Below are 8,638 nucleotides of genomic sequence, written 5' to 3'. Positions count from 1 at the left end.
TGGGAGCCCAACTTCAGTCATCTTCCGGGTCCTGATTTTCAGAAACTGCTGAACACACACTCCCTGAAAAGCAGCCCCATTTGGGTGTCTCAAACTGGAAGCCTAAACTTGGGGTACCCAAAATCACCAGTCACTGTCTCAAAAGTGGGGCCAATGTATTTAAAAACACCCCCATATAAGTAATGTGTGGGCAACAAGGAAACCTTTTTTGCAGCATATTAGAAAAAAAAGTCTATTTTGCAAAATCACTATTTCTGCACATGGCTGGGCCCCGAAACTCAATTTTGTATTAACATAGGAAAGCCTTTTAGTATCGGGAAAAACCCACTAGTTTTTTAACTCTTTGATGCTTTGTATCACTCCTGGCATGTTCCTGTGTGACATAGAGCCATCATAGCAGCTCCTATGCCATGTCCTCTCCACACAGCCATGGTGCTAGGAGTGTGGCCAGGAGAAAAAATGGTAGCATGACTACAGTGTCTCCAGATTCTAACTGTTCCTGGCTTCAGGGCAGCAGTTGTTCTAACCTCTTCATGGGAATGAATCCCAGAATCAGGAGATGGCTTAAATAATCTTTGCCCCATTCCTTCCTGAACTGCACTGAGCACAGCTCTGAGTCAGCCCAGTATCCAGGTCTAATCTGTGTCTTGGCTAAATGAACCAAACTCTTAATTTGTTTTGACCCATTAAGAAGTCAATGGGGCTATTCATGTGATTAAGTGGGAAAAGTAATGGCTACCAAATGAAGCCTTAAGGCTGGTTCTGTGCCATTTAGAGGTGCTCAAAATAACATTTTTTGATGTAACTATGAGATAACTACAGTGTTCCCTTCAGGAACTTTGGAGAATTCTCAATAGAAAATCTGAGCATGAGAATACAATAGGCCCGTTCTTCTAGGCATTTTTGTTATATTCCAGAAGTTTGCAATCTAAGGACAAGATTATGTGTGGCATATGATAACCTGTAGATCTGAATTAAAATTGTGTGTGGCTGGAATTGGGGTGTGTTTAGTTTGTGTCCTCACTTATCAATGGGATAAACTTTACTACTGGTCGGAAAAGAGAAATTATTTATAGTGGGAATTTTTTATTAACATTTCCCATAAACGTGTTTTAGTTTTTCAAAAGAAAGATTAAACAGAAATATTTTGGTTTTCACAAACAATTATTGGTTAAAATATTGTTTTCAGACATCACTTACAATAAAAAAAAACAGATTTCAGTTTCTAGTTTTATTAAACATGTTTTATGCATACATTTTCATTTTGAATGAAAATCTTGTTCAAGAAAACAATTATGAACAGCTTTAATGTCTTTGATGTAAAATAAAATTTGAGTCTATTCAGGAGCATTCATACTCAGATTATCTCAAAACTGTTTTCAAAGCAAGGAGTTAGAGCAGAGTTGGGCGAACTATGGCATGCGGGCCACATCCGGCCCGTGGGACCGTCCTGCCCGGCCCTTGAGCTCCTGGCCGGGGAGGCTAGTCCCCGGCCCCTCCCCCTCTGTCCCCCCTCCCCTGCAGTCACGCCGCCGCGTGGGCAGCGCGGCTGTCTCCGTCCAGGCAGCGCGGCTGTGAGCTCCTGCCGCTCTGAGCGGCATGGTAAGGGAGCAGCGGGGGGGTTGGGTAGGGGGTCCCGGGGGGCAGTCAGGGGACAGGGAGAAGGGAGTGGTTGTATGGGGCAGAGGTTCTGGGGGGGGGCGGTCAGGGGGCGGGGAATGGGGGGGGGTGGATAGGGGGTGGGGGGTGGATAGGGGTCTGGGGGGCAGTTAGGGGACAGGGAGCAGGGGGGGTTAGATGGGGATGGGGTTCCGGGGGGGTGGTTAAGGACGGGGGGTGCCAGGAGGGGGCAGTCAGGGGACAAGGAGCGGGGTGGGTGGTTGGATGGGTTGGGGGTTCTGAGGGGGGCAGTCAGGGGGTGGGAAGTGGGTGGGAGAGGATAGGGGGTGGGGGCCAGGCTGTTTGGGGGGAAAACCCTTCTGTACCTGGCCCTCCATACAGTTTCACACCCACAATGTGGCCCTCAGGCCAAAAAGTTGCCCACCCATGAGTTAGAGGATGCTAGTGTAATAATTATTAAGGCAAATTCAACTGCCATCCCCAATGTGTTTAGAAAGAGGTTAATATTTATTTTTAAATTTTCCAAGATATACTTTGACATATATCAAATCCAAATCAGAGTTCAAATAATGTGAAAGACCAGTCTTTTTTCTGTAATGGTTCTTGGATTATGTCCTACTTCCTCATGATCTTTGAATATTTTCTCAGATGCTTCCTCTCCTGTCTCGCAAAAAGAGGATTTCAGATCCAAAATGAGCTTTGTTCTTACACCACCTCCTCTTGGAATCTGGGAAAGTCAGAAGAAATAATATAAAGCTGCACACTATAGAACATTGTTTTTAAAGTAACCCAAAAAGAGATCCTGGAAAATATCTTGTACTTGTATCTCCAACCATTTCCTCTTTTAGAAACAGATTACCAAAGACCCAACTCTCCCACCACTGCATACAAGCTTGGAAATTAATGGGTGTTGCTTGAATGCAATGGTGGGAAAATGGAGACAGAAGGACTCAGTTCAGATGTGTTAATCTTCAGACATTTAGATGTTTGTTTAGGAACATGAAAGTCCATCAGGCACGTACAAAAGCATTTATGCATTTAGGTGCACTTGAGGCTGAAAATTTTAGCATAACTCCCTACCTGCTATGGACAAACTTGTGGAATGCATACAGGAACATGCCCTTTTATTTTGAAAAGTCACAGAGGTGATTTTTTTAGTTATGTCATTTTCCCTGATTTTAACTGAAAAAAGGCTGAAGCTTTGATCAGTGAGTATAAGGATAAAACACTAAAACATATAAATCTGCATCTAGAAACTCAGCTAGTTCTATAAATTGACTTTCACCCTTAATCTGATTCTAATGACCAGGTTAAATACTCCTGAAAATTACAGACTTTGATAGAAACACTGATATTGTGTGAAGCTTAACAACAGCAAGGCTACCTGGGTTGCTGTAATAAACTGCCTTAAGTCAATGGGCTCAATAAAAACAATGGTGCCTTTGGTCTCTTACGGAGATTTCAAAGTTCAGATTCAAAGAAAATGCATTTTTCTGCCTGTTTATGACTGAACTGATGACGAACTAGAGTTCTACACCATTGATGTGTTTATTGTACCTTCTCAGGGTTAGGAATTCAATCCCATTCAAGCTGAGGCTTGTACAAAGAACTGATGCTTAACATGAATAGGAGACCTTCTTATAAAAAGGAGCTTACTGAGGAATGTACTAAATGGAATGAGCCATAGAACGAGCAAACATCATAATGAAATTGATACAGCTATGAAACCAATAGCACACTTGCCTTCCAAAATTTCCTGCAGTTTACATGATAAATTTATACACAGCCTGAGAAAAGTAATGAGATGGGACTATGCAACTGTAACTTGATTGTAGCCTCCTAAATAGAGCAATGAAGAGAAAATCATTTCAGCTATTAACTGCAGAAGGGAGAAGTGTCATCTGGAGTTTGGAGAATTAAAAAATGTTCATTTGGGGCCTGATCTTATCCCTACTGACTTCAGTGGGCTAAACTGTAGGCAGAATTTTAGGCTAGATTGTAGCTTTTGTCACAAACCCTGAGTAAGGGGCCATACACAGGGGTGCGACCCCAGGAGAACTGCAGGGAAGGAGCTGTGCCTCAGAGGGTACCTCTACACCACCAGTTAAGGTATAATTGTATTACTAGTAAGCCTACCTGTGCTAGCTTTAATCTAGCTAGTGCAGGTGACAATAGTAAGGAACATGCAGTGGCATGGACTTCAGTATATGCTAGCCACCAATCATTCACCCGCAGTGGGCTCGTACTGGAGTGGCTAGCCTGTGCTGCCATATCTTAACCGCTGTTGTTACTCATGCTCGGTAGAGCAAGGCATATATGCTTACCTGCACTATAATTACACCTTAATGAGCAGTGTAGACATACCCTGAGAGGCACGATTCTCTACCTGCTCCCTCTTGTTGCATGGATAAAGTATCTTTGCTGCTGGACCACACCAACCAGAAATTCTGACAGTCCCCAGACCAGCTCAGTTGCTCCAGCTGACCTGCTGGGGGCAGGACCACTCTTCCCTTCAGAGAGGAGTAGCAGGTACACAATGCTTGCTCACTTCTGCATGCTGAGTCTTAAAATCAAGGTTACCCCCTCCGAGCGTAAGGGAGATTCTTATTCTTATCTAAGTCTTTGCATGTGTGCACAGACAAAGGTGCAGTCTAGAGAAAAATACATGAAAGGTGAAGATGACTTCTGTCAGAAGAGGCTGAAAGGTACCAAGAGCCATAGACTAGTTGGAGAGGGGAGGGAGAAGGCAAGTCAGGGCTCCTTCCCCAGCCCACACTTACCAGCCTGCAGAAAGAGGTACTAGTCTGTGCCCACAGCCTCCAGGTGTTCCAGATCTCTCAAATGTGTAGCGCTCAGTGTGTCCCCAGAGGTGGTGTGGTTTCACATTGCAAAGCTATGGCCATAATTGAGCCTGTGTTATGTATCTTAACAACCTACAGAAGTAAAAGAGAAATACCATGCAGATCTGTTTAAAAGCCTGCTATTCAGAGCTAGGATAAGAGGCTTTATGGTGTTATTTTGTTTGTTTTTTGTCTTGTATTGAGTGGAGGGTGACTCCAGAGACTTTCGCTGAAAAACAAAACACAATAACTTACAGAAGGCTAATTTCTTGCATCCATTCACATGTAATCATTCCCAAATAAATGAATAGAATGGCAAATGCTAATCGAATAGTTTAGTATACCTTCAAAATAATTCATGAAAAGAATAATTTATCTTTTCCACATCTTAGAATGATGTAAAAGAAACATCCAACCTACACAACAAATTCCCATTTCAGATTCAAATTTCAGAGTCAAAAAGTGGATAATTCACCAATTCCAACAGCATTAACAGAAATTAATGCAAAATAAGTTCCACGGGAATTCACAAAAATGTCAGATGACAATAATACCTTCGTTAAATGGCAGAGTATATTTTATGCATCCTGCTCATTAGCTGTAAAGCCTATCTGCATGAATATCTTTTGTCATTACAATTAATCACTTTACATCTTATGAGGATACCACTGAACCTTCTAGTATATGAAACATTAAGAAGAAAAAAGTTATCGTAAATTTCAATTACACATGTATGCAATTGTACTCATTGCTTTTCTTACTGCCATGATGCATTAGACAAAAAGACATTTGAATTTTTCTCATAGATGCACATTTCTAGCCATGTATGCATTCTATATCGTAGGGCTGCTTAGAAAAAGAGACATTACTATTCTTTCGGAAGGCTATTAATTTTTAAATCTAACTTACACAGAAGTAATTCTGCATAAGTTGGTTCATCAAAACATCCCCCAGGAAGTGCATATAGAATGTTCTCTACTTATTCTCAGTGATTTAGCCCTTGATAAGTACTATAGTTCTAGAACCAAAATGTAGAAATGTCAATTAAAATGGCAGGGAGAAGTTTTCAAAGTTTGATGTCTACAGTTGGGCAAACCAGGAAAGCAAACATGTGACTGTAAAGTATGAGTACTGCCATTGACTTTGAAAGGACTACACAAGTTTCTTCACTAATATGATAACCATCCATAAAACTGGTTGCTCGCTGCTGACCAATTCACACTGCAGCACATATATAAATAGAGATGATTGGAAAATTGTTTAAAAATTAAATTAAATTAAAAAATTGTTAAAATTGTTTCCAAAGGAAAATGTAGACAATGGGGGAGGGGAGTCACTCTTTAAAAAAATTTCCAGAGAAGATATAAACATTTCAGTGAAAAAAAATGAAAATATTTGCCCCCGAACCAAAAGATTTTGATTCCAAAATGCCTCTGTGGTGCCTCATAGGAGTTGAAATTTGTCTTCCTTATGTCCCCATTCTTTTCCATGATACACCAGTCTCCCCACTTGCTGAGCTCCCACTGTGCATCAAGGGAGATGTTGTCTTCTGGGAAATGTTTTGTTCAAATTGTGAACAGACCTAGTTTTGAGACGTTCTCTGAAATCAAAGTAACAGTCCAAGAGGAAGGCAGGTCATAGAGCAAGGGGACATTTCTGTTAAGCCAAACCGATCTCAAGAAAAAGGAAGAAAGAAGGCACCAGGAGGATATGTTTCAGAGTAGCAGCCGTGTTAGTCTGTATTCGCAAAACGAAAAGGAGGAGTACTTGTGGCACCTTAGAGACTAACCAATTTATTTGAGCATAAGCTTTCATGAGCTACAGCTCACTTCATCAAGGAGTTTTGTGAGCATTCTCTGAGGCACTTGTACCTTAGCTTTTATATGCAAACCAGACAAACCTTGAAAAACACTACTTGGCAAATGTAACTCTTTTGGGCTGTCAAAATAAAACATAAATAAATAAAATAAACTGTTAATTTCATGCCTTTAATTTTTTTTCTGAGATAAATCAGTCATCAAGAAGAGCATATTCATTCTCCGAGGGCCTGATTCTACCACACTCACTCATTCTGACCAATATCTCACTTTGCAAAGAAGCTTAGATAGAGCGGTAATACCTAACACGTACTCCAGCTGAAGTCAGCTATCAGACAAATGCTGGAGTGGGGGCTTGGCAGATGTGCACAGGGAAAGGTAGGGGTAGGAACATTCCACCTTCTCCAAGCTGCTGTTGCAGTCTATTTCAGTGTGCTATTTACAGAGCAAGGTGCTATGCAAGCTGAGAGGGCAGCAAAATCAGGCTCTAAATGGATAAAATAGCAACTTCAGCATTTTCTTTCCTCATTCATTATTAGTGAATTTTAGAGCTATCAAGTAACCTTCCCCCCCCGCCCCGCCCCGCAACTATTTAAGCACTGAGTCATCTGTCAGCAGAATGTTGCCATGCCTTACAAAATCACCCTTATAAATACAGGAGTCCTCAAAGGACAATGCCAGTGGTTATTGACTTTGAACCACTCACACAGCAGATAGCATTCACATGGAAGGAGAGATATACAAGGTCAATGCCTTCTTAAGATACACATTTGGCTATTTGGATTAAATTCAGTAAACCATCAGGTATTGATCGGCAGCCCTATTTATAAAGGGTCAGATCTGTACAATGCTAGGCCGTTTTCTATTCCATGCAATTTATTCTCCATGTCAGAAATTTTGAGTAACAGAAATGTTGTCAACTTCCTATTAAAAATGAAACAGAATTTAATATGATCATAAGAGTCCAACTGTAACAAAGAGGCCAGGAAATATAATATCTATATTGACATGTATCCAAAAGTCATATTTGTAAAAACATAAATTCTTAAATAAAGGACATCATCATCATGTGTGCAGGTACACCTAATCCACTCACAAGACCATGCTCCTCAGTTGCTACTGTAGCCAGAGTGGAGCAGAAGCACCTACAGTTGCTGTGCCCCCTATACAAAGGGGCTAAGGATGCAGGACTACCCACTGGATCCATGACTGCGTGCATCCACTGGCCCCAATACTCCCCTGGACACCAAACTTCTCCTCACTGCTGGGGCTCAGGGACCTTTGTTTCCCAGCACTGCAGCACTGTGAACTGCCTGCAGAGCGTCACAGCCCATAATGTGCAGTGGGATTGGAACGGACGCATAACATTCAAGGCTTTCTGTGTGGTGGGAGGGGCAGGATTTGTCCCTCCCGTAAGTCTCTAAGAGTCTGTATGTGAATGTAAGGCGTACGCGTAATGAACAGGAAGAGTCTGAGGTACTGGGAAACTATCAGAAGAATATGACAGCTTCCACCATCATGGTTGAGAAAACTATTTCTTCACTTTGGAGCAAATCCTGCCCATCACCTGAGCCACAGAAGCTCCCTTGGCAGCTGAATCACTGCAGGAACAGGGCAGGGTCTCTGGAAGGATGCAGAGGGTATTCAATCGCTTCACAGATCATCCCCACAGTTGCCAACTTTCACTCAGTAAATAAGCACCCGACTTTCACAATAAGCCAAAATTCAAGCTAACCCCATTTCAAAACAAGGCCAAAACATATCAATCCCTAAGAACCCCAACACTCTATGTGACTAGATCCCCCTGGCGTGCAGTCTGGGACTGTGGTGTGCCCGCTGTGCACTCCTGACTCTCTCTCCCCCCCTTGCCCCTGCTTGCTGGGAGCCTATGAAAAAAAAGAAGCAACAAGCTACAAGCCAAAAACTAGCCAACAAGCAACTCACAAGCCAATAACATTTTTTTTGCAGGTTTGGCATGTCTGATCCTCCCCCTTTTCCACGAGGGGCTGTGTAAATGTGCAAGGGGCCACAGACCTTACTCCAGCCACTGAGCCATAGCAGCCTCCACAAAATGGTTCCACAGCTATTGCATGGCATGGAAAGGGAGGATTTCTCCCACACCTGCACATCATTCCCGCCCACATGCACATCTACCTATCATTCTCCCCACCCAACTGCACATCAGTCAATCACTCAGCCTGCGATCCAGAGCAAACAATGGAGTATGGATTTGCCCCTAAACAGCTAATAAGAATGAAAGAGTATCTGTTGTGATTTTAAAATAACCCACATGGGTCCATGCTGGCCTTTAAATTCTTCTATTCATCAATATCAAAAAATGTAGGCTAAGAACCCTAGGTT

The 8,638-nt window shown here is 42.3% G+C and overlaps 1 long non-coding RNA gene across 1 annotated transcript; it reads right to left on the bottom strand.

Moving 5' to 3' along the window:
- Positions 1-2,047: 2,047 nt before the first annotated feature.
- Positions 2,048-8,391, bottom strand: LOC122464915. Its single transcript, XR_006289351.1, has 3 exons — positions 8,312-8,391; positions 4,401-4,553; positions 2,048-2,347 (listed from the first exon to the last, which is right to left on the bottom strand). It is a non-coding gene; the product is annotated as an uncharacterized LOC122464915 (long non-coding RNA).
- Between the last annotated feature and the right edge of the window lie 247 nt (positions 8,392-8,638).

Source organism: Chelonia mydas, chromosome 3 (assembly GCF_015237465.2).
Source record: "Chelonia mydas isolate rCheMyd1 chromosome 3, rCheMyd1.pri.v2, whole genome shotgun sequence".
Lineage (NCBI taxonomy): Eukaryota > Metazoa > Chordata > Testudines > Cheloniidae > Chelonia > Chelonia mydas.
This window is presented reverse-complemented; position numbering and strand designations above follow the sequence as displayed.